Genomic DNA, 27,609 nt, shown 5'->3' with positions numbered 1-27,609 from the left:
AATAGTAATAACAGAGGATTCTAGTGTAGATTAATTCCTTTTCAAGGAGTAATATTATTTTCCACTGACATTTTCTTGCACTATGTTCTGAAAAGATAGTCATTACTTTTTTAAATTACAGGAATAACTGTTTCCAAGGGAGGACTTTTTGCTTGGGTTTATGTCAGCATCATTACTGAATCTCATTGTCTTCTTCCAGAGAAAAGGGAAGTTGGAACTCTTGGTAATCCTGGTCATTGATGAAAGTTAGTTATCTCTCTTTATGACTATAACAGGGAAATTCTTTTATAGACCCAAACTGTAGGAAGAAATGGGGGTGGATAAATACTGTGTTTGGGTAATCTGGGTATTTTATTTGAACCAAAGGAAGAGGATAGTGATCAAAGGCTTTCAGTAGACCATTTGTACATACTAGATGAGAATCTCCTCAAGGACATCTAAATTATATTTTCTAATAGACTTTAGAAATAGTTTGGTCCATTTCTCCTCCCTTTCCCCTCCCCCCATCCTCAGCATTTTGCAGATGAGGAAAGTGAGATTTAGAGAAGTTAAATGACTCACCCAAGATCAAACCATTAGTAAGAATAGAGATGAAAGTTAATCCATTTCTTTGCCATTCCAAGGCCAACTCTTTTTCCTCTGATTTCTTCTAAACTATGGAAACAATTTTAAACATTACAAATTTGGAAGTAGAGAGACATTCTTTTCCTTGAGCATTCTTCCTCATACAGAATTGATTCCAAAACTATGTAGCTAAAGGTCTCATAATGGAAGAGAGAGAGAGCAGAGCAGCTCCCAGGAATTCTAGGGAAGTCCTGAACTTGCCCAGCTCCCTTTCACCTCTATGATTCTGCTGTCAGGCTCCCTATTTGTATCTGATTGAGTCATATCTCACCCTCTTGAAATTCATTTCTTCCTTCAATATTGAATTCAGCTGCTACCTCCTTTAAGAAGCCTTTCTGAATCTCTTCACTTAGAAGTGATTTCTCCTGAAATTTCTTAATTTTTCTATTGAACATCTATATTTCTTTCTTGCATTATTTTATTTGTGTATTTGTCTTATTCTTTCCTCCCCCAGATTCTACACAGAAATATTTGCTGTATTGAATCAAAACTAAAGGTGAGAAGATAAAGATCAGAGAGAATAAAGGCTAGAATAATAAAAGATTTTATTATAGCATATTCAATCTGGAAGGAGATCTTAGAAATCATCCAGTCCAAATCTCTTCTTTTATAGAAGAGAAAACTGAAACCCAACTAGTTTTATCAACCTGGGATTCTAGCACACTCCCTTTCAGTTCTGGTTCTGGACCCCACAGAGGAGGGTGCCTGGAAGGTAGGGAGGAGACTAGGCTGAGAGGGAGGAGGTCAGATCAAAAGGCAGTGGCTAGGTATGGTCTGGCCTGGAGCAAGGGGTCTGTCTCCCTCTAAAACACAGTTACTTCTGCTTTTCATATGTATGTATGGGTCTGGTCTTCTCCTTCTCTCACCCCACCCCCTTAGACTGTGAACTCCTAGAGGCAAGAAGCCTGTCTGGGACTTATTTTGAATTCCCAGCGCTTAGCGGGGTGTCTTGCTCAAAACTTTTTTTGTCCACAAGTGAGAAAGGAGCTTTCCTTCCCCTCCTTCCCTGCCCCCATCTCTCCTCTTTCCCTATGGAGAACCACAGGTGGTTCAGGCCTTGTGGGTCCCCCCTCCCCCGGCCCCCAGACAAAGAGAGTCTGCGGGTTGTGAGGATTTGGAGGAAAGGCTGGCTGTTGTTTTGACCCCTCCACTCCCCTCGTCTCCCACTTATGGAAGCTATTCATGGGTTAGTGCCTCCTTGGTTTCCAAGGTTGGGGGGCCCGAGTTCGCGCTGCTGGCTGGAGAAGCCAAGTGGCATCATTCCGAGGCCGGGCTAAGAGGCCTGGAGCTCCCCTATACCCCACCCCGGCCCTGCTTCCCGTCAGCCTCGGCATTCCCCCGACTTTCCCAGAGCGCCGGGCCCGGGAAATCGCCCGCGCTCATACAGGAGAAATCGCGTGGATCGGTGTACTTGGAAACTGAAAACCAACAAAAGTGGAAGCCGGGCCCGGCCGCTGCACTTGACCCGGGCCAGGCCCGGGGTGAGTTAGCAGCGCCCGGCCGGCTCCAGGTCCCGCCAGCGCTTACGGGAAAGGCTTAGGGAAGTCCGGGCCGCGGCGGCCGCTGCCTGCTTTCTCACGCACTGGCTGTGAGTCAGGGGCTGCGGCGCTGGTCCGGAGGCGCGGCCCGGTCCGGCGGCCCGGGCCCGGGCTGGGAGGAGGATGCTGCGGTCTCGGCCTGGGCCCTTCCTCCCAATGACCCGTCTGTCGGGGCGCCCAGCTCCGGAGCGGGGCCAAACCCCCTGCCTGGCCCAGCTGAGGACCCCCCATTTTAAATTTCTCTTGTTCAGTTCGAGGGAGAGGCGTGGTTGGCAGACTGGCAGGTAAAGAGGCAGAGAGACAGGTAGGCAGACAGAGGGCAGATAAGGAAGCAGACAGACCGGCAGGCGAGCAGACGGGCATTTAAGGATAGGGATGGGGAGGTCAGCAGGAAGGCAAAGCAGTAGGTTAGAGGAGAGACTGACAGACGGACAGGCAAGCTAGGACATCTAGAAGGGGGAACAGGAAGGCAGGCAGACAGAGAGACAAATAGGCAGACAGAGAGTCGAGAAAGGAGGCAGGCAGGCAGACAGGCAGGCAGGCAGCTGGCCAGCCGGAGTATACGGGTTTAAAATTCATGCCACCAATAAGAATGAGGAATAATTTGAAAAAGGAATTGTTTGGGAAAGAATGGTTCCAGGAGATCCAGAGCCTTTGGGGCCCAAAGCCATCTTATTTCTCTTTACATCTCACTCCTAATCCTTAGAATTTAAAAGGTATCGGAGAACATTTATTCCGACCCCCATAAGAGAACAAAACATCACCATAACAAAATGAAGAAATGTGAACATCCAGAAAAGCAGAAAATAAAATCTGGCCTCCAATGCTCTCTATCAGTGATTATGGATCAGTCTGAGCCCCTCCCTGAGTCTGTTTCCTCTTGTGGGTGTGGTGATGTCCTTAATGATGGATAATGGAAGTCGGAGTAGTGCTGGGGGAACGAAAGGTAAATAAGAAGTCAGAGTGTATGGTTTCAAATCCCACCTTACTGACCCAGTGTCTTAGGAACTTGGTCACTAACCTCTCCTATATCATGTATTTTTTCTCATCTGCCTAATGGATTTGAAGATCTTTTAGATTTCTTTATACTCTAAATCTATGATCCAAGATATGTTCATCATTAATTCATCTTCCTTTCCTAGGGTAGGCCAACTTCTTTATTATGATTCTTCTGGTGAGTCACATAAAGAGGAAGAAATATGTTTGAACTAGGTGACATGGGCATGATTCTCTGCCCTTAACTCTTCACATGTAAGAATCATGTGAAAATTAATGAAGTGGTATGCTTGATTCTCAGGTTCTATTTTCAAAATTCTCAGCAAAGCCTCAGTTTTTAAAGTTGCAAATTAGGATTCACACATATTGCCTTTAAAAAAAAGTACTATGATTTGCATTAATGCAGAAGTCTATTTTTTGACCGAGGCTATAACTTGGTTCATCTTTCCTCTTGAGACATATTGATAACATAGAATCATTACCCCGCAACCTTCCCCCCCACTCATTTGAGGTTTTTTTCTTTCTTTCTATTTTAGTAGTCACTTCAAGTAAGTAGTTTTAGGCTGAAACTTGATAAACAAAGTCTCAGTAACGGAGGGGCCAAAATGAAATTTTGAGTAAAAAGCAAGTCAAGCATTTTCCAGGCCTGTTACAGTATTTGAAGCAAATTGAGAAAGTAACTAAACTCTACAGAAGGTTCTCTGAACCTGGACAAAGTTATCTCATCTCTGTCCTGTAGGCAACACTGCTCTGTATTAATAGGGAGAATTTTCACTGTGAGTTCCCAGTACTAAAGAATCACAGGTTAGGACAGAAAAAAGGTTGTAATATTTAGCTCTGGGGAATGATGAGTCCTTGAAGGTAAATGCTAGAATTTAGGGTCAATTCCTGGCTCCATTATTCACTCACTGATGTGGCCTTGGGCAAGTAACTTCAACTCTGGCTCAGGTTTTCTAGCTATAAAAAGGTGATAATCATTGCCACCTACTAAGGTGTTGTAAGGGTTAATGAAATGTTTGCAAAGTGCTTTGAGGTCCTGGGATGAATGACCCCTATATAAATACAAACCTTTGTCATCATCTCAATTGCCCTTTCCCGCAAGAGCCTTCTATTCATTAGCTCCAATTTTTTCCCCTTCCAAAATAGAATTATTTGATCATATGAATGGGTTTCTGCATGTGCAAGATATGTGCATGATATATATAGATATCTGTATCTATCTATCTATCTATCTATCTATCTATCTATCTATAAAATTTATATTATAGGAAACTGTCGCCCCATGGGTTTTGTGGAATCACTGAAAAGTTTTGTTATTGAATACTGTAGTAGAAGAAAAGTGGAATTTTTTTTTTTTGACAACATTTCCCGGATCTTTTCCACCTCTACTGTTCATTAACTCACCTTATTTTTCATTCACTCAATAAACAATTATTTAATGAGTACATTTAGTTTGTGTTTTTGTGTGTGTGTGTGTGTGTGTGTGTGTGTGTGTGTGTGTGTGTGTGTTTGGAATAAATATGAGTAAAAGGAAGTCCCTGTTTTTAGGGAGCTAATATTTTCAAGCTAAAACAAATAGCCACATACTGGTAACTATAAGACAGATTATGAACAATGCCATGACAAAAAGTACTATTGGGGAAAGAGATGAATTCTTGAATCCTTTGGACAAGGGATAGTTTCATACAGTATATATAATTATGGGAAGAGGGAGAAACCAACAGATCTGAGACCTGTCAGTTACCCTCTGCCTGATTTAGCCCCCATGCCTCTACAGTTTTCTAAATATGACCACTGCATATGCTAGTTTCTTGGAGTCACAGATGAGAGTTGGGTGAATCAGGTGGACATCATAGGTGAATGAGCAGCCTTTGAAAAGGTTTTGGCAAATCCCTAAGCCCCCATGTGCAAATAAGTCCTCCTGAATACCCCCATATACTTCAATCTGAATCAAGGTATTTTAAACTCTCCAAGTTACTGGTCTTAAATTATCTTTCCAATCTTAAAATTTTCCTAAAAATTGGTTTTTTAGATCACTTGGATCACTCAGCCCTAGGATTCATACAAACCTTTCTTTTACCAAATGAATGAATGAATGAATTCTTCATCTTTACAGAGTCAATTTAACCTCTATAGGTATCAATTTCCCCTTTTATAAAAATGAAGGTATAAGGCCAAATGACTTTTAAGGTTTTTTTCAGTTCTTAATCAGGGATCATAGGAGGAAGTGTCATCTGAATTTGATCTTGAAGGATAGGTATTATTATGTGGAGAGTGATTATTAACAGAGGAAAGAACAGGAGAATAAAGTTGATGAGTGAAGTTTTGTAGCCCTGGACCTTGATAGAACTAAAGAATCCTGATTTAACTATCCTACCCCCACCCTTCCCCACAATACCTATGTAAAACCTGAGGCTCTCCCAACATAAAATGTTCTGTTCTTTTCTGTAATATTGGGGAGGGGCAGGGAGGGATCATTCATTCATTCATTCATTCATTTGGTAAAAGAAAGGTTTGTATGAATCCCGGAGCTCAGAGTGATCCAAATGATTGAAGAAACCAATGGGAAAGTTAAAAGGTTGGAAAAGTAATTTAGAATAGAAGCTTGGAGAATTTAAAATATATGGAATATTCAGGAGGATTTACTTGTAACTGATGTGGAGACTGCTTGGACTCTTTTCAGGGCTGCTCATCAACCTTTGATGTCCACCTGTTTCACCCAGCTCTCATCTGTGACTCCAAGAAGCTGTAGTATGTACAGTGACCACATATAGAAAACTGGTGGGGCCTCTGGGCTAAACCAGTTGAGGGAAACAGGTCTCAAATCTGTTGGTGAGTTAGTCAATTGTCTACCCTAAGCATTTTTTAAGTGGATTGGGTAGATAAGAACAATTTCATGAAGGTGGCTGAAGCCAATGCTGTGAAAATGTTTAGAACTTGTTCAGACATTGAAGAGCCAAGGTCATCCACTGCATCATGGATCATTGCCATCTAGACTTTTTTCTTTCCATTGGTTCTCACTGATTTAGGAAGAGAGAGTGAAGCTGACACCTTTGTGTAACTCTGCCTCACTTAAATTCAATTTATTCATTGAGTCAGGGCATATCTTATGATGTCATCATTCCTCTTCAAAAAAATGAAGGACAAACAAAAACCAATTCAGATGGTAGTTGAGAGCTACTGAAGGCTCTGGAGCAAGAGTCACATTATATTGTTCAATTATATTGTGGTGTTTTAGGAATTTCCTGCTTCATAAAAGATGGGGAAGGGAAACAGGAAGAGGTACTTTTGGGGAAACTTCTGGTTGGCTTGATTTTTTGCATTTGCACTCAGTTCTTTCACTTTGAATGATGAAAAAATGCTGGCCTGCTGGAGACACTAGTACTCAACTCTAGCTCCCTACAGAGGTCTTGTTTTGTTTTTTCCTTTTTTTAGAACACCACCTGATAATGCCGTACAGAGGAGGAGTGAAAAGCATGTTGTCTGATTTACACTTCCAGGGGAAGATGTATAGGCAGGAAGGTATTCACTCAACTGAAACAGGATCAAGACAGCAACACAGACACAGATAAAGGCAAAATTTACGCTCTGCCAAAAAAAAAAAAAAAAGGCTTCATAATCTTTCATTTGATCAGTCTCTGGTATTAAGCCCTTATCTAAAAGCTCAAATCTTTGAGTCTGGTAAGAACATTGATTTGGAATTGCCTCCAATGTTTAAGTGACTTAAAGTTTCTGCTGCAATACTGATACAACCCTTTGACGAATGACCTTTCAAAGCATCCATGGACTGACCTTCCAGGGTTCGTTCATGATATGTAAAATTTGCCAAGATTGGAGGCAACTGGTAATACAATCAGATTCTACTCAACAGGCAATTCATTCATAGGTAGGAAATATTAAGTAAGGGAAAGTTTTCTTTAGTGTCTGTGAAAAATGCCTGGGTAAAGAAGATTCAGGAAAGAATCATAGATGATCTCTACATCTCTTGAATGTTCATGAGTTAGGAAAGAGGTTGTCCATATGAGGTACCAAGGAATGACAATACTTTTTTCTTTATTTAAAATTTAAAAATTTAATGTTTTCTTTTTTAATATGACCTTAACATTAATAAATATTTAGAAGTTGCAAAGACTGTGAAGTAGAACTAGAGAATTGTCTAAGAAGCTATAAACTTTTGTTGTGCAGCTTTTAAAAAATATGTATGTATGTATAATTTAACTAGATAGTAACAAAATCACTCTATTTGCCTTCTCTTATCCATTTCTTTTTATTTTCATTTGTGCATGAACCAAAATGGTGAGTATTTTCTTTTTGTTTTGCCATGTTTGTGTCAGTCATCACGCTATCTTGCCTAGACACAATATGATGAAGAACTTTAATTTTTTAAAAAATTTCTACAAGCACTTCTGTTCCATTACCTTGTTCATGCTGTTCTTTATTCCTGGAATGCTTCCCTTCTTCCTTTTTCATTTGTTTGATTTGGTGGCTGAGAAAACTAAGGTATCTAGGACTGGAGAAGTGAGAATCTCAATTGTACTCTGCCCTAGTCAGACCACATCTGGATGATGACTTCAATTCTGGGTATTATATTTTAAGAAAGACATAAATTGGAAGATGTCCAGAGGAGAGCAACTATTCATGCTCTATTAGAATCTAATCAAAGGAAGTGGTTGTGGTAGTGGGGAAAGCAAGTCTAATGAATGAAAAATAAATTAAACATGAATTAGGGGCAGCTAGGTGGCTGGGTAGATAAAGCACCGGCCCTGGAGTCAGAAGTACTTGGGTTCAAATCTGGTCTCAGACACTTAATAATTACCTAGCTTTGTGGCCACTTAACTCCATTTGCCTTGCAAAAACCTAAAAAAAAAACAACAAAACCCCCCCAAAAATGAATTAAGTGCTTATTATATAACAAGTACTATGCTAAATGATGAGGATACAAATATAAAAGTCATGTAGTACACACATTCAGGGGATACTCTTTCAAGTCTCTCTTGAAAGAATAGAGTCTTGGGGGCAACTAAGTGGCCTAGTGGATAGAGCACCAGCCCTGGAGTCAGAAATGCCTGAGTTCAAATGTGACCTTAGACACTTAATAATTACCTAGTTGTGTGGCCTTGGGAAAGTCGCTTAACCTCATTGCCTTGCAAAAAAAAGGAAGAATAGAGTCTTGGAACTCACCTGATATTTCTCTCTTCTTGTTTGTAGGGGAAAGGTAATGGAGAGGTTTTCTAGTACCATAATTCATAAGTCCCTACCAGTATGCTTCCCCCCCATTTATTATTAGTAGATATCAATAATACTCAATCAGCGTTTCAAAAGTATGTCATACATTCTCCCACTAGGTTCAAGCTTAGAAAGAACATGTGGCAAAAGAATAACTCATTGCTCTTGATTTCTAGGAGTCCTTTCCCACTCTTTTGGGAATACTTGGTCCCAGTTCCAAAACTCAACAAAATAGAATTTTTCAAGGTCCTGTAATTGGAATGAATATACTTTAAATCTCTTAACAAGGATCCATTGGAGGGCAAGTCTTGTGCCAACAGCTGGGGTAATTACAGTTCCAATAGCATGTATTGAAGTTGTTGCAGTTAAAAAGCTTGTAGTTGGATCTTGGGATTGAGCCTGCCATCTGCCTTGAGGCTAGCTACTGCCTGTCCCAGTCCCTGTTTCTTGATGCCCCCTCAATGTCCTTGGCTAAATATTCCATGGGGCAGAAGCATTTACTTTGAAAAAAATTAGAGGGTTGAAAGTAGGTCCCAGGTGGCTTGGATACCCTAGCTAGGGATAGTAAAATTAAGTGAATGATTGGTTAACTCAATCCATACCCTTACAGGAAGATAGTTCCTGCCTTCAAGGACATTACAGGGGAAAGACAAGGCCTATAGAGGAACAGTAAATAGGGAGAGATATTTTCCATTGGGAATTTATAGGATGGTAAATGGAACTATAGAAGATTGATACACCCTTTCAAAGACCAATGGAGGAATTGATTTGATCATGTTTCTAGAATATGTGGTGGGAGGGGAAGGAAGCAAAAGAGTAAGGCACTTTGCAATGCTGTGCAAGGTATGCCTGAGAAATAAAGGAGTGAAATGAGACATTCTGGAGGACTTTTTAAAAATAATGGGCCAAGAGAGACATCACCAGTCAGGAGAATGGAGATCCATAGTGAAAAGGGATTTAGTCATTTTTCAGTCATGTCTAACTCTTTGTGATTCCTTTGGGATTTTCTTGGTAAAAATACTGGTGTTTTGCCATTTCCTCCAGCTCATTTTACAGATAAAAAAACAGATAAAAAAAAAGATTAAGTTATTTGTCCAAGGTCACACAATTACCATCTGAATCCAGATTTGAACTCAAGAAGAGTGGTCTTCCTAACTCCAGCTCCAGTATCTATTCACTGTCATCTAACTGCCTTAGATAAAATTACATAAAGCATTTATTAAGTGCTCAGTTTGTGCTAGGCACCATGTTAAACCCTGAGAATACAAATGCAAGCCAGATCCGGTTCTACTCAAGGATCTTACATTTTAATGAAAAAAATGACATATAAAAGGGAACAGAAAAGGGTGATGAGGGACAAAAGAACTGAGGAGAAACTCCCACCAATCAGAGGAACAGTTTGAAGGAGTGGAGGTATTGCCAGCTGAACTGAGATGGATGGTCTCTGGTAAGGCCTAGGAGGCATAATGATCATTTTCAAATATTTGAAGGTTTGTTATTTGGGAGAAAGATTAGATCTGTACTTCTTGACCCAAAGTTCAGAATTAGAAACAATGAGTTAGAGTTGCAAAAGATGCAATCTAGATGTAATATAAGGAAAGATGCTAATAATTACAGATGTTCAAAAATGGAGTGGGCTGCCTTGAAAAGTCGTGAGTTTTCCCTCACTGGAAATCTGCAAGTAAAGGCTTAATGAACACTGGTCAGATATTTTATGATTTAGAGGGAATTTTTGATCAGGTATTGGTTGGAGTAGAGAGATTCTTCCAACTCTGTTTCTAGGAATCTGTGATTCTAGCTGAGTAGAACACAGGATTGGTGAAGGATGGATGGAGAGGTCTGAAGCATGGCAGACTGCCTGGAAAGGGTGTCATGGTTAGGATTGCTGGATACCTACAGACAACATGAGAATATTGTGAGGTGGCACCAAGAGGGGGGGAAAAAAAGGGAGGTGAGAAGGCTTTGTTTGAGCAGTCCCTGTCATATAACACAGGAAAGATAGGAAGAAGAAAGGGGAGATGGAAGATGAGAGGGAAGAGAAAGAGGAGGAGGAGGGAGAAGGGGAAGAGAAATCTGAAGATTACAGAATTTTTTTTGAACTCAACCAATCTTTAGTTCCCAAACATTCATATACACCAAGTAAACCTGAATTTGTGACATATATTTGTGATATTCTGCAGGTTAAAACTTTAGATCTCTTGTTTTCTTTGTAGTTTATTAGTCCTTTTTGGGGATTTATTTTATTCTAGTATTCAGGATGTGATGGTTTTGTGAAGAAGGGATGCTGGAAAATTTAATGGTATTTGCTTTATTTTGTTCAAATTTGTATTTATTCAATTTCCGTAATGGGACCCAAGGGTATTTGAGGTTAAATGCCTAAAATTTTTATTTTATTCTTCAGATAATATGATAGGGATATGATAAAATAAGATAGCCAACTGATCCCCAGAGAGACAGAATGCTTTTCTTTCAAGCCATATGAAAGCAAAACAAATTTGACTTCATTCTTCCCAGATATGGTCAAAGGTGGGAGTCAATGTTTCAAACGATTTTCCAGTATTCTGTCACTATACATATATTGAAGAGGGAACAAAGAACAAATAATTCAAACGATAGGGCAATCAAAAATAATTTATATTAGTTTTAAGAAATCATTCTGTATATGTGATTAGGGTGTGCCTAACATTCTGAGAATTCAAAGCATTAAAAACAATGAAACCACAGAGGAAGAGTTGGAATGCTTATTCATCTCTTTCCCTTGTTCTATTCTTCCTTGAAACTTAGTCATGCTGGGGATGAAAGTATCAACTCTTAGATTGGTGACCAACAAATACGTAAGTATATAATGTCTCAAGGTATATGGTTAGTGAGGAGGAAGAGTTTAGGTGGAGGGGATAAGAGAAGAAAGAGGACTCAAAAAGAAGCCAGACAGGTTAACCCATGTACTGATTGGATCCCAGTCCCTGATATAATGAACTAAGTTTACCTTTTTTAGTCTTTAATTATCTTGTGACTGAACCCTTGCAGAAAAACTTGACTGCTCCACTGTTGTTTTTCTAACCCTGAGTAAAACATTTTTAAAAATTAAAAATTTTGTGCAATTCATTATTGAATATCAATACAAAGAACTGAAGTTGCTTGTAATAATTACTAACATTTAGATAGCGCTTATTATATATCAGATATTATTTTAAGCATTTTACAATTATTATCTCATTTGATTTGAGGGGTGTACTATGATATCTTTTTTTTTACAGATGAAAAGCTGAGAAAAAACTGAGGTTAAGTGCCTTGCCCAGGCTTCCATTGTTATTAAATGTCTAACATCAGATTTACACTCAGGTTTTCCTGATTCCTAACCTATTGCTTTCTCCACTGTGTCACCTAGCTGCCCCAAACTATTTACATTTAAATTAAAATAAAATACATTAATTTCAGTGGTGCATAGTATCATGATGAAAGATAGTATTGATAGAAGACTGACCTCAGAGTCAGAAAGATCTGGTTTTAAGGCTTACTTTTGTCATATTACTGGCTGTATGTTTCTGGGCAAACCATTAAATGTATTAGTGCCATAGATTCCACAAGTTACAGAGAAAATGTCCATCTATATTGGCAGAGATATTTCTCACTCAAAGTCCAGCCACTGATAAAGTCACCAATATGATTTAAAAAAAACCCCAGTATGTCAGTAAATCCTTAAATTGTGATCAGGACTCTTCCTCTATTCTAATTTATTTTTTTTCATACAATCATAGTTCATAATTAGTGTACATTCTATTCTTTTACCCCTTTGTTTTTTGTTAATGAAAATCTTTCCAGATTTCTTTTTATGTATACTTCATTCCTGTTAGTATTAATTGCATTATTATATTTCACTGCATGATGTAACATCATTAATGTAACTATTCCTCCTTTGTTGGATATATAGGCTATCTCCAAGTTTTTCTTTTTTCTTTTTACAATTACATATAATGCTTTTATGAATATCTTAGAACAAATATTTTAATTTTTGGTTTCAGATAACATTTAAGGATAGCTAGTTTTCAAGGTGGCTCAGCTTTTGACTCAGACTACTTTTCCATCTCTGTTCAGTTGGCAATACCTCCACCCCTTCAAACTGTTGCTCTGATTGGTGGGAGTTTCTCCTCAGTTCTTTTGTCCCTCATCACCCTTTTCTGTTCCCTTTTATATGTCATCTTTTTCATTAAAATGTAAGATCCTTGAGTAGAACCGGATCTGGCTTGCATTTGTATTCTCAGGGTTTAACATGGTGCCTAGCACAAACTGAGCACTTAATAAATGCTTTATGTAATTTTATCTAAGGCAGTTAGATGACAGTGAATAGATACTGGAGCTGGAGTTAGGAAGACCACTCTTCTTGAGTTCAAATCTGGATTCAGATGTAATTGTGTGACCTTGGACAAATAACTTAATCTTTTTTTTTATCTGTTTCTTTATCTGTAAAATGAGCTGGAGGAAATGGCAAAACACCAGTATTTTTACCAAGAAAATCCCAAAGGAATCACAAAGAGTTAGACATGACCGAAAAATGACTAAATACTAAAATCTAATCTAATTGAAAGAAAGGATTCTACATTCAAAGCAAGAAGAGACTTTAAGGGACATATAGTCCAACCCCTTAATTTTATAGTTTAGGAAATTGTAGCATAGAAAGGTTAAGTGGAAGAGCTGGGATTAGAATCCAGATCTTTTGACTCCATGGTCAGTCATTACTTCACTGCTGCCATTTTCACACACTGGACTTACTGGGATGCTTTATTCTATTTATAACATCTCCTTCTATTGATTTAAAGATTCAGAGTTTTAGCTGATTATCACAATTGATTTGCTTATCATCTGTCCCCAACTAGTATGTTTTCTCTAGAAGCTACTTAGAGGTTTATTCTTGGTCTGATTGATTTGCATATCAAAGGTTCTATCAAAATTTTCTTTTTTTTCCTTTGGAGATGCTTAGAAATGTGCTTCCATGGTTCACCCTTCGGTTTTTGGACAGGGATGTGATGAAATGTTTTTGTTCAAGTAAGTTCTTGTTGTCTCTATTATTGTTTGTCCATCTTGTTCTTGAAAAAGACCAAAGATGTCTTGAGGGTGATGTCTTGACTTATATGTGAATTGGATTTAAGCAAAATAGTCTGGAACGAACCTGAAAGGTCACCTCCCTCCATCCCACTATGATCCAATAGACAGGAAAGATTATGACATCAAAAAAGGCAAAATCCTGCCACTCTGTCCCCCTTCAATCCAGAGAGTTTGGTCTGAGGACAGCTTATACATTTGCCTGGTTTAAATAACTCCATTAAAAAGGAATAAATCCATTTGAACCTTTGGGATGACCTAGTTGGAAATAGTGGTTGATTTGCCATAATGAACCACCATGAACAAGGGAAAACCACATTAAGTTATATGATAGTAAATATAGTGAATGTGACCTATACATGAAAGGAGAATAAATGGAATATATGACACACTTGATTTGTGGTTCTCCTGTGAAACTTAGTGATTCTGGAATTCAGCTCACTTGTTCGTAAGTGACAGAGTATGTGTCCTGAAAGAGGAAGTTCTGTGGTATTTGGCTGATCTGTGACATTCATTTGGATATTTGGGGAAAATATGGACTGGAATAGCTTTCCAGACTGCCCCTTTATACATCTCTCTGACTCTTAAATGTATTATAGTTTCTAACTAATGTTGGCTCCATTGAAGATCACATTCCTTGAACTCTATAATGATGAATAGAAGAAAAAATGCTGTCATGTAGAATAGGTCATTTTGAGGAGAAAGGTTTATGAAATTTAGAAATCAGAGGGACATTAGAGGTCACCCAGTTCTTCTCTCTCTCTCTCTCTCTCTCTCTCTCTCTCTCTCTCTGTCTCTATCAATTTATTTACCTATCTATTTATTTATAATTTATTTATCTATTTATTTATTTTTTATTTGTTCACTCATCCATCCATTCATTTATCTATCTATTTGTTTGTTTGTTTATTTTTTAGATTTTTGCAAGGCAATGGGGTTAAGTGGCTTGCCCAAGGCCACACAGCTACGTAATTATTAAGTGTCTGAGGCCAGATTTGAACTCAGGTACTCCTGACTCCAGGGCTGGTGCTCTATCTACTGTGCCATCTAGCCACCCCTCTCATTTTATTTATGAAAAAAATAAGTCCAGAAAATTCAGGTTCAATTTAAGTTAGATTTAGGTTAAATGACTTGTTCTCTACTAACATTTATTGCAAGTGAAGGAACACTTGGAATTAGGAAAACTTGGGATCAAAATCAACCTTGGATTAGCTATGTGATTTTAGGCAAGTCACGTAACCTTTCTATGCCTCAGTTTCCTCATCTGTAAAATGAAGTCAATAAAAACACCTACTTCACAGGGTGGTTGTGAGGCTCAAATTAAGAAGTGAAGTGCTTTTCAAACCTTAAAGCAGACCTGTAATTTCAGCTGTATGGGGGACTTCTGTATATGGAATCTCCTACTAATGTTAGCCAGCAACTCATCTGTAATTTTTTTATTTTAGATAGTGGTCTGGGGCTCCTAACATCTTAGATGACTTGATATTAGAGTCAGGACTTGAACTACAATTGTCCTGACTTTAAGATTGCCTACAACATCTCAATGTTTTGTAATTTCTAGTTACTTACTAACTGTTGGATGAATTAGGACCAAGGGACTTGACTCAGAAAGGGTTATCAACCTATCACATTGCTAGGATCAGTCTTTTTCATTCATTGAGCATAATTATTTTGATACAGCAGTTTTCTTTTTTATGAGACTAAGTTGTCTTAATCATGCCCTCAGTCCCTTTCATGGACCTGTGCTGATTTTGATATGACCCTGTCCTTCTGTACCTAGGGAGCATATATAATTTATTTTCATCATGTATTGTTGGCTTTTCAGGTCTTTAATCAAGTCTGGCATATGAATGACATTGTCTCTTAGTTAATTTCCTGTTTAGGAAACTTATTCTTCTGGGCCATGGACTGCCTCAGCTCTATCTTTTTTAAAAAAAAAATGGCTTTTTTTTCTTAGACCAAAGTATCATTATCTTCATGTTGATTCAGTGTATGAGAAGATGAAGCTACCATATGTGTTGATATGTTATTTATTAATTTTAAATAACACATTTTATATTTAACTTGAACAGTTTGAATTTCTTTTAATAGAGGCCTGGGTAGAAGGTATTCCAGCCTCTACTGAGTATGTCTATGATTGCTAGTAAGAACATTAGGCCCCACCTTCAATTTGGTGGAAGTATATGAGAAGGTTGATAGAAATACAGAATATCAGAACTGGAAGTAATCTTAGAGATCTTAGAAGAATGCTCACTTTTGGGGTCACAGAATTTGGGTTCAAATATCCAACTGTTCTACTCTGCACACACTCAATGGGTGACATTGATTAAGTCACTTCACAGTCAGAGGATCACAGGTTTTGGCTAATTGACTGGAAGGACTGTTAAGATTAAGGTCTAACTAGACTGGTTAGGTAACTTCTTCAGGGTCACAGAGGTTGCTCTTTAGTCATATCTGACTCTTCATGACTCCTTTTGGGAATTTTTGGTAAAGATGCTGGAGGGGGTTTGCCATTTTCTTCTGCAATTCATTTACAAATGAGGAAACTGAGCCAAACAGGTTAAAGTGAGGTGTCTTAGACTAGATTTGAATTCAGGTCTTTCTGACTCCAGATTCTATGCTGTGCCTTCTAATTGCCTCTAAAAAATTAGGTTGCTTTTTGTTATTCTTCAGTCATGTCTGATTTAAAATTTTTTTATTAAAGATTTTATTTATTTTGAATTTTACAATTTCCCCCCAATCTTATTTCCTTCCCCCCACCCCCCACAGAAGGCAGTCTGTTAGTCTTTACATTGTTTCCATGCTATACATTGATCCAAATTGAGTGTGATGACAGAGAAATCATATCCTTAAGGAAGAAACATAAAGTATAAGAGATAGCAAGATCAGCATGTCTGATTTTTTTTTTAACCTAGTTAGGGTTTTCTTGACAGAAATACTAGAGTGGTTTGCCATTTTCCAATTCATTTGACAGATGAAGAAACTGAGGCAAACAGGGTGAAGTGACCTATCCACACAGATAGTAAGCATTTGAGGTCAGATTTGAATTCAGGATCTTTCTGACTCCAGGTATGACACTTATTCACTTTGCCACCTAGAGGGCATATGTATCTAAATTTTCTATACCCAAATCCACTGCTCTCTCTATTACAAGAACACTGGAAGAAATTTTTTTGTCACAAACTGTTCTATCTCTTGTGTCAAAGATCTTTCTTTGATAGGTGTAAATGAATTGCTTTCCTGATCTGTCTTAAATGGAGTGATTGGGATGGGGAATTCTCACCCTTAAGTCAACCTAACTCCGGTTTTGCCTTGTGGGACAGATCATCATATCCAGTAAATTGACTCAGCAGGCAAAAGTGAGGAGAGGAGAACAACATTCGATGGTTAGGGTTGGTAATTTCCCCTCATGTAAGGAGAACCAAATGGCTACGATAACGGCTATTGAAAAAACAAAACAGTCTTTTGAGAATGAGGTTGTTTCAAAATGGGAAAAATAGTGAGTAGGAGTCAACAGACTCCTACAGATAGCTTAAGTGGATAAAGGAATTGAAGTCCAGTTGTGATTTCATTCACAAGGACTGAAATTTCTAGGTGAAGAAAATCCCTTTTCCAATGTAGGCCGGCACATTTTCTGTGACTTATAATTTAGAGAGTTCCCTTAAATCTAAGTAACTTGTCCTGAGTCACACAATCATTACATGTGAGAGGCAGGATTTGAACAAGTCTTCTGACTTTGGGGTCAGCTCTCAATCAACCACACTAGGTTGCCTTTTTTTGTCATTCAGTTGCTACAGTTATGTTTAACTCTTTATGACCTCATTTGGAATTTTCTTGGCAAAGATATTGGATTGGTTTGCCATTCCTTCTCCAGATTACTTTACAAATGAGGAAGCTGAGGTGAACAGGGTAAAGTGATTTGCCTAGGATCATACAACTAGTTAGTGTTTAAGGCTAGATTTAAACTCACATCTTTCTAACTCTAGGCTTCAAAGTCTATCCAATGTGCCATCTAGCAGCCCCTTTTCTTTTAAGCTCTGAGGATTATAACTGTAATAATTAAAAATAATTAAAAATCTATTTAAAATTTACAAAACACTTTTACTTGTATCAGCCCTATGACTTGGTAGTAATATTATCTTGATTTTATAGATAAGGAAACAGAATCCGAGACACTAAGGCATAACACAAATTTTTAAATAATGAAGCCAGAATCTGAGCCCAGGCATCAAGGTTGGGAATGGTTATTTTTTAGTGTGAGCATTTATACTGAGGAAATAGCAAATATTGCAAATTAGAACTTGATTTCTTGTTTTGTTGTTTGACTAAACTAGCGTCTAAAAGAGTAGAAAAACGTTAATAATGCAGATTCAACTTAAAAGGAGTGTGCTTATAGATTGTTTCAGTTCAGTGCTATTTCTAATACAGATGGCAAGCAAATAACTAGGTATAAGGACTGAGGTGAAGGTGAAGCACTGGTACCACACCTGGCAAGGTTGCAAACCAGATGGAGATAGGAGCTTGCTGAAAGTTTTGGCTAACTGATAATTGTCTATGCTTAACATTCTTTAAAGAAAAAAAAAGATGTATTTTGACTTTATAGTGCAGTCATTTTAAATGCTCACTCTATAAAGACCTCTGCTTTGTGACAAAGAACAAATAAGCAAAAACATCTGTTTATAGTCCACGGTTCCCCAAGAACTTTAAGGTCACTTGGACCTAGTCTCTCCCTGGGAGGGTTGACCCTCTGGGTTCCGTTTAGTTTTTTCTGGTTTATTGACCCATCTGAATGAATCCAAGAAAATCTCCACCATAAAACTTAACTATCTCATAGCTAGGGTACCTTAAATGTGAGTGACTGGGGTCCATAAATCCTGCACAGTCAGTCAATATATAATATAATTATTGATTATGGAACATTTTATTTTCATTCCATAGAAAATAAAGAACATCCTGAGGATTTATAGGAGACCAGGAATAAATACATATGGATGAAATACTTAACTAATCTGCATTATCCCAAAGGAAAACTGAACTTGGGGGTTTTGTGGACATGATTCTGTGTAATTCTATTGGTTCTGTTTTTCCATAGACTCTCAAACAATCTTCCCAAGATTCATAGGATTATCTTGTGTTTTAGAATCCTTGCAAAAGAATCCATGCTTCAGAGTTTATTGAATAAGCAACCCCTACTCATTTAACTTGTACTATCTGAGTAACTCACTGACTTTGCTCTCAAAAGTAGATTATTGTGTCAGAATCATGAGGACTGTCTCTTCTTTATATAAAGAGATGGACACAGGAATTTGTTGTTACTTAAGAGGAAACCCCAAAGCTAGTGCTACTAGAAGACTAGAAGTGCAAGTTCATGAAGCTTAGGGAATTCAAATTCTCCCCTTATTTATTATCAAAGTTGAGATTCATAAATAGTATTGTATTGTGGAGCTCCCATCTCAGATGACGTGGGAAGCTTTATTTAGGTTGTGGTGGTAAGAAAGATAAACCTGCTTCCCTCTTGCTGCACTTTGAAAGAAGGTACAAGGTAAAAGTGAATGTTCAGGAACTGTGTTCCTTTTTATAGATCTTGAGTAGTAGTAGTTGATTTTTCATGGGAGACCCTGGCATAGAAGCCCCCAGCATGGGGTGCCCTCATCAGAGAGGATAGTGTACTCTTATGAGCAAGGCAGAACTGAAGCAGCTCAAAAAAACCCAGGAGATACATTAGTTTAGAACACCCACCCTGGGTATTCACATGGATTATTTGTGCCCTATTTATGGTAAAGCATTCTGAGATCATAGTGGTCTGATCAGACACAGTCAGCTGGAGTTTCCCTATCCCATAAGTTTGATTGAAGGGCTCTTCATTTTGACACCCATCCTATAATTTCATCTAGTTGATTGATGAACTCTTCAATTGAATCTGGTTAATTAATGCCCCTATACATATCAGATAATGAACACATAGGACAATATATGCAATATTCAATCCTCAGTCTCATCTTTAGAAAGCAGACTTTCTCTACTATGTTGTTTGTGTGTGTGTGTGTGTGTGTGTGTGTGTGTGTGTGTGTGTGTGTGTGTGTGTGGTGAAAGTGTGTGGAGGAGAGAGAGAGAGACAGAGACAGAGAGACAGAGAGAGAGAAAGAGTCAGTCTTCCCCCATTATACTTTTCAGTTTTTTTTTATGAATTGTCTTCCCTCATTAGACTGCAAGCTCCTTGAAGAAAAAGACCTTTTTCTCCCTATATTTTTACTCCTAGCACTTTTCACAGAACATGATACATATGACTTAGCATAGCATCCCTCACTGAAATTCAATTCACTTGCATGTCATGGCATCACCTCCTTAATGTCATGGTCTTTTTAGAAAACAAAGGATAAACAATGTGAATGTTTGCCCTTTGTTCTCAAAAAGAATCATTGACATCAGGGAGGTGATGCCATGGCTTAAGTAAAGACTTAAGTGCTTGTAGATTGATTAAAAATTTCTTTCTTTGAGTGAAGGTAGGGAAATGTTTCATTTTCTGTTCTCTGGGACTTTTTTGATTTAAAAAAATTATTCAGAATTCACTTCCTTTTAGTGATATTTTCATTTATGGTAATTTTCCATTCAATTTTCTGTGAGCTTTCTGTGCCCTTTGCTGTTAGGACTAACTCGTTTTAATTCTTGTATCCCTAGAACCTACCATAGTGCTTAGTCCAAAGTTGTTTTTGTTCTGTCATTTTTGCTCATACCAGATTCTTCGTGACCCTATTTGGGATTCTTCTTGGTAGAGATATAGGAGTGGTTTGCCATTTCCCTCTCCATGTCATTTTACAGGTGAGGAAACTGAGACAAACAGGAGACTTATCCAGGGTGATACAGCTAGTACATGTCTGAGGCTGAATTTAAACTCAAATTTTTCTGTCACCAATACATTCTCTACTGTACCACCTCCCAAAGTCAACATTTATTAAATACTTGGTGACTAATTATATATATATATATATATATATATATATATATATATATATATATATATATATATATTTCTCTTGGTTTTATTTATTTTGTTCTATACCACACAAATCTTATGTTTCTCTGAATTCTCATATTCACTATTTCTTCTTTGTAATAATATTCCATGATTTTTAGATACCATAATTTTTGTTTTTATTTATAACACAGGGCCTGACATAAAATAGATGCTTGTTGGTTGATTGATGACATCTATTTTATTTTCAGTTCTTTACTACTATTAAAAGTGCTATTATTTTACAAATATGTTGCTATATATTGGACCTTTTTTCTATCTTTGATTTTCTTTAGGGTATATTCCCTACTAGTGGAATGGCTGTATCAAAAGGCAAGGGCAATGTAGTAACTTTTATTGAATAATTCTAAATTGATATCCAGAATGGTGGAGCACTTCATAGCTCCATAAACAATATAACAGCATGCCTATCTTCCCCTAGCCTTTCCAAAATTTTCTTTCCCCCCCGCCTCTCTCTCTCTCTCTCTCTCTCTCTCTCTGTTCTTAAAAGATGAGAAAAGTTAATAACCAGAACTTGGCTAATTTCTGGTGGGGGTGGAGATAGGGTAGAACCAGAAGGCATGCTCTTATTACCCTTCGAGGTGCATTTGGTGATTTGACTTATATATGTCTGCAATTTTCCTTATTTGAGATAACTTCAATTTGTGTAAGACTAGGACTGGATGTTAAACAGAGATGCAAAATATGTCAGTATATGATGTGTCAGATTTGGACTTGTCCATAAAAAAATAAAATGACTTGATATATATTCTTTGGGATTTTGTCACTTGCAACTCTGTTCTGATTGCCCTGTTAAAAATGAGGAAAGGTTCATCTATGGGGGAGTAAAGGCCCCACTGTAAAATGTAGTCTTAGTACCTTCAGATAATATGTATGTATATCCCCATTCACATGCAGCTAAGTGGTGCAGTGAATAGAGCATTAGCCCTGGAGTCAGGAGGACATGAGTTCAAATATGACCTCAGACATCTGACGCTAGCTGTGGTCTTGGGCAAGTCACTTAACTCTGATTGCCCCACATCCAGGGCCATCTCCAGGTGTCCTGATTCTTATCTGGCCACTGGACTCAGATGACTCCAAAGGAGAAAATTAGACTGGTGACTTAGCATAGCATCCCTCACTGAAACCCAATTCACATGCTTGTCATGGCATCACCTCCCTGATGTCATGATCTTTTTAGAAGGATAAACAATGTGAATGTTTATCCTTTGTTCTCAAAAAGAATCATGACATCAGGGAGGTGATGCCATGAAAAGCACATGAATTGGATTTGAGGGAGGGGGTGCTGTACTAAGTCACCATTCTCACTTTCTTTTCCAGAACCATCTGGGTCCAGTGACCAGATACGAATCAAGACTATTAGAGATGACCCTGGATGTGGGGCAATCAGAGTTAAGTGACTTGCCCAAGGTCACAGCTAGTGAGTATCAAGTGTCTGAGGTTGAATTTGACCTTCCAACCTCTAAGGCCAGTGTTCTATCCACTGTGCCATCTATCTATCCTTGTCATCATCATATAATGTAAATATATATATATATAAACATATATACATATATATGTACATATCATTTTATAAACCTTAAAATACTAAATAAATATTGGTGACTATTATTCTTTGTATATTTTATCTCTTCTCCAAGAAAACATAAGCAGGATCTATATCTTTATATCTCTATTACTTAACCCAGAGCCCTTGCTTAGTTTATTTGAAAGTGTGTTTAAAAAAAAAGTTTGTTGTCATTAAAGGCCCTGAGCAAACTGCCCTTAACTTACCTTTCCAGGTTTATTTTCTATCACTTCTAAATTGATCTCTGTTTCCCAAAAATATGTTATGCTTTCTTTGCTACCTAGTATTCCTGATGCTTGAAATATCCTTCTTGGAATCTCAAGGTTCTATATTGCTTAAGATCTATCTCTGTTAATTCCTCCTGAAAATCGCTTCTCCATTTTCTGAACTTTTTTAGCACTGATGCTGAGACAGATATCTTATCTCACTACCTTCATTTCTGAGAACATGATGGATAGAGAAGTAATGCTTTGGCAAGGAAGAAAGCATGACTTAGAATGATTGATTACTTGATTGATTAGTGTAATATTCTTCTCCTTAGCACTTAGCATATTATGCACACACAAAGTGCCAATTAATAATCATTGAATAACAAACTTGTGATTTATCACAATGAAGTTTCTCATTATTTCCCCACCACTTCCAGAAGAATGTGAGCTTCTTGAGGAGGATTGATTTTTGTTTTGTTTTTGTATTCCTAGTGCTGTGTATATGGCAGGCTAAATAAATAACAACAATTATGGGGTTTCTCATTTATCCCATCATTTACTAAGTCAAGGAGTCAATTTTAATTTTTAAATTTTAAAATTAAAATTTAATTTTTCAGTTGATGTTCAATAATTTGAGATTAGGACTTCAGTTCTTGGATACTGAGGAGACAAATAATAGTTTTATCTTCCTTTACTCTGATTCTATCTGGAAATATTCCCATACTTTATTGGAAAATGTGAAAACCCACAAAACTGCATTCAAAGTATTCTCTTTTGAGAGATATTTAATAGTTTACTCTCTGAATTACTTCACTAACTTTGTATTTGTAAGTTGTCTGTTAGAACCTTAGGAAGGGAACACTATTGCAGATTGAAGATACTTTGAATGCTCATACTCCTAAATTAATACCATATATTTCACCATGTTTAAGACACACCTTAATTTTGGAGACCTAAATTTGAAAAAAAAATGTATTACATAAAGTTATTGAACTCAAGTTTTATCCATCATAAAATTCATACAACTCCTCATCACTGTCAAAACTCCCATCCATTAGCTCATCCTCATCTGTGTTTGATGACGAATCACTGCCTTAGGAGAGGCTCTGACTGCTCTCTTGTCTGTGCTCTGGTCTGTGGTTAACTACAAGCACTCCCTGGGCAAGTCTAGTGCTTGGACATGTGCTTGGTCCACTCATTTCATGAACCTGAAGCATCAGTTGTGTCCTTGGAAATCAGTCACTTCATATTCACAGCAGCTCTGTTTGTGGCAGCAAAGGATTGGAAATTGAGTGAATGTCTATCAGTTGGGGAATGGCTGAACAAACTGTTGTATATGTATGCTATAGAACACTATTCTATTAGAAACCAGGAGGGATAGGATTTCAGAGAAGCCTGGAAAGACTTGCATGAATTGATGCTGTGTGAGATGAGCAGAACCAGAAGATTGCTATTGTATATAATAGCAACATGGGGGTGATGATCAACCTTAATGGACTTGCTCACCCCATCAGTGCAATAATTAGGGACAATTTTAGGGTATCTTCAATGGAGAATATCATCTGTATCCAGAGAAAAAACTGTGGAATTTAAACAAAGACTATTATCTTCAATTTTTTTAAAAAAAGTTGTCTTATGTATATATAATTTTGCTATCTCTAATATTTTATTTTTTTCCCTCAAGGATATGATTTTTCAACACATTCAATTTTAATCATTGTATAGCATGGAAACAATGTAAAGGTTATTAGACTATCCTCTGTGGGGGGAGGAAGGGAGGGTGGGGGCAAATTGTAAAATTCAAAACACAACAAAAAATGATAGGTAGAAATTACTATTGTATATAATTGGAAAACAAATAAAATAATATATATGAAAGAAATCAGTCACTTTTTCATCAGCAATTCTTCTTGCCCCGTGCTGACTCATCTTTGTGGACACAAGAATTCCAGTTGCTTTTCCAAATTCCAATTTTCTCTTCAATCCATCTCTTCATGTCCCTCTCTTAATCAGCCCATTTTTCTGATTTGTCTCTCATGGCCTTCTTCTGCTGTAGCTTTTTCAGTAGGGTTTCTTCTTCTGATAGGATTGTTTTCTCATTTGGAGAAGGCCAAAAATGATGTTCAGCAGCTCAATTTCCATTCATTTTTGCAAACTGAATCACTTTTAACTTGAATTTATCACTATATGAAAATATTTTTGAGCCATTTCTGGGCAGAACATGACAAAACGTAACTTAATATATGGGTAATAAATGTGAAAAAATGAGCACAAAAACAACAAGCATGAAAAGGCAGACACTTCCAGTTTTTAGACTTCAAATTAAAGGGTGCATCTTAAAAGTGCGAAAATACAGGAAGTCCATAAGTCACTGGTGTACTTCCTTTTTAATAGTAAGCCAATAGAAACAGTTAACTTAAAACAAAGGCATTTACTGAGGTGATATAATAAAGTTAGCAGCAGTAAAGCATTACCTCCATAAACTTGGGGTGTACTTTCTCCAAAATACATATATTAGTGGAAAGAATGGGCACATAGATAGAATACACTGATAGAGGGGTATACATGTAAGGATACATGTCATGTCAAAGTAACTTATGACACTAGTCCTGGAGGGATTTATATTCTTTCTTTTTTTGTGGTATCTTGTGCCCCCTGGGCATAGAAGCTTTGCTAGATATATTATTCAAATGAACTCATTTGGGGGCGGCTAGGTGGCTAGTGGGCCTCAGACACTTAATAATTACCTAGCTGTGTGACCTTGGGCAAGCCACTTAACCCCATTTGCCTTGCAAAAACCTTAAAAAAAAAGAAAAAAGAAATGAACTCTTTTGGCTGGCTCTTCCCCATAGCTCAACCACTAGGGCTAATTTCTTTTTCTTATTAAAATTTTAAAAAAGAAATATTTACTTCAAAGTTATAATTGCAAATATAAAAACTTACTCCAACACACAGGAGGCATAATTTCTGCCACTACCACTTCTGTTTCTGGAGAGGAAAAGGTGATTAAATTCACAGTTATGCTCAGTTCTTATAGAGCACAGTCCCCATTCTAAGTTCAAACCTCTTTACTGACTGGAGTTCAAGGCATCTTGGTTCTTCAAATTTCCCTAACAGGCTGTTGAGATATAACTTCTTACCTAGAATCCTGGATCCAAATTTGACATGGCTCATCTGATAGCTGAATTTGAGATAAATACCCTACCAGAAGTGTCAAACTCAAGAGAAATGGAAGGAACCAAATCAAAATGTAATTGGAAAATGTTTGACAAAAGAAATTAAAATGCAATACAATATAGATAATATCAATTTGTGGTATTCTAAATTAATATGCAGCCCCCACAAGTATATATTTCTATTTGAATTTGCTGTACCAGCCCCAACTCATTTCTCAGAGCTAGGGTAAATGAGGAAGCAGGGGAAGAAGTCCTTCTTCCTCTCATAAGTCCAGTTCATAGAGCTTTTGCTGTTGGTAAATTATGATCTTTATCCTCAGGATGAAGCAGGAAAAGAGGCTTGAAAGAAAAGGAATATAAGAAAGAACAAAAGTTAGAAAGGGAGTGACCTTCTCAGCTGTCAGGGCTATTTCTTTTGAGAATCTCTGACTCCCTTTTTTTAATGCCAGTGTCACCCTCTTTGAAGACTGTCTTGCTTTGACTTTTTTTTTTTTTTACAGATCAGTAGGGATGGCCAAGCCTTTGACTATTCAATGGCTAACTATCCTTTAATTCCATCAAACTTTATGGAAGGACTTCTCATTTCATGTAAGAACTGAACACCCTTTTGCCTCTGTTATCTTTTCCCTTGTAATCTGGGATTTCATTAGCTGGACTGAATGGGAAGGTGGACATTGATTCTAGGTCTCTAGATCAATTCTACTCTACCATATCCTCCCTCCAATTTAATATCTACTGTTTCCTAACAAATAAAAATATACTTTTGGTACATTTAGTTATACTTCAAATTCTGAACAGCTCTCTAGTTACTAGAAGAGGTTTTCCTATTGTCCTTTTGACTTCCTTCTGTTTCTCAGGACTAGAGTCTTAAAATCGGTAAGACATACTTCTTTAACTTAAAAATTAGTATTCTTCCACAAGGGGCCAGGTCTAATAAAGCTGGTAGGCCTGGAGTTTGCACTCATTACTAAATATATGGTTATATAATAAAATTCACATATAATAATCAAATGTGTAGTCACATGAATAATGCATATGCATCTACTGCATTATTATATGTGTAATTCTATATAATAGAATCTATATACTAATATACCATGAAATACACCAGTATTTCACAAATTATACACAAGCAGTATTTCATTATATTCATGTCATAATTTGTTCACCCATTCCCCATTTGATAGGTATATGAGGTAGATATTCATCAGTTTGTTCTAAGTATTATTTTCACTACAGTAGAATTGTAGGTTCTTAACTGGAAAAGGTTTAAGAGACATCTAGTCCAATCCCATCATTTTACATGTGAAGAAACTGAGTTAAAGAAACTGAGGTTGAAGTGACTTGCCCAAGGCTTCACAGGCAGTAACTGCTAGCATTATGACTCCAAGTTCTCTGACTTCAGATCCTGATTTAGCAATTTGTTTTTTTATAATTTATTTTTAATTTATTTTTGAATTTTATAATTTTTCCCCTAATCTTGGTTTCCTCCCCCATCCCCCACATTGTTTCCATGCTATACATTGGTCAAAATTGAATGTTTTGAGGGAGAAATTATATCCTTAAGGAAAAAATAAGAGATAGCGAAATTACATAATAAAAATTTTTTTTTTTAAATTAAAGGTAATAATCTTTGGTCTTTGTTTAAATGCCACAATTCTTTCTTTGGTTACAGATGTATTCTCAATCGTAGATACCCTAAAATTGTCCCTGATTGTTGCATTGATGAAATGAACAACTCCATTAAGATTGATCATCAACCCCATGTTGCTGTTATGGTGTACATTGTTCTTCTGGTTCTGCTCATCTTGGTCAGCATCAGTTCACATAAATCCTTCCAGGCTTCTCTGAATTCCCATCCTTCTTGGTTTTCATAGTGTTCCATTACATACATATATCACAATTTTTTCAGTCATTCCCCATTTGATGGACATTCACTCAATTTCCAATTCTTTTTTGTTTTTTTTAGTTTTTTTCTTTTTCTTTTTGCAAGGCAAATGGGGTTAAGTGGCTTGCCCAAGGCCACACAGCTAGGTAATTATTAAGTGTCTGAGACCAGATTTGAACCCAGGTACTCCTGACTCCAGGGCCGGTGCTTTACCCACTGCACCACCTAGCCACCCCTAATTTCCAATTCTTT

Source organism: Macrotis lagotis, chromosome 5 (assembly GCF_037893015.1).
Source record: "Macrotis lagotis isolate mMagLag1 chromosome 5, bilby.v1.9.chrom.fasta, whole genome shotgun sequence".
Taxonomy (NCBI): Eukaryota; Metazoa; Chordata; class Mammalia; order Peramelemorphia; family Peramelidae; genus Macrotis; species Macrotis lagotis.
Note: the sequence above shows the minus strand (reverse complement) of the source record.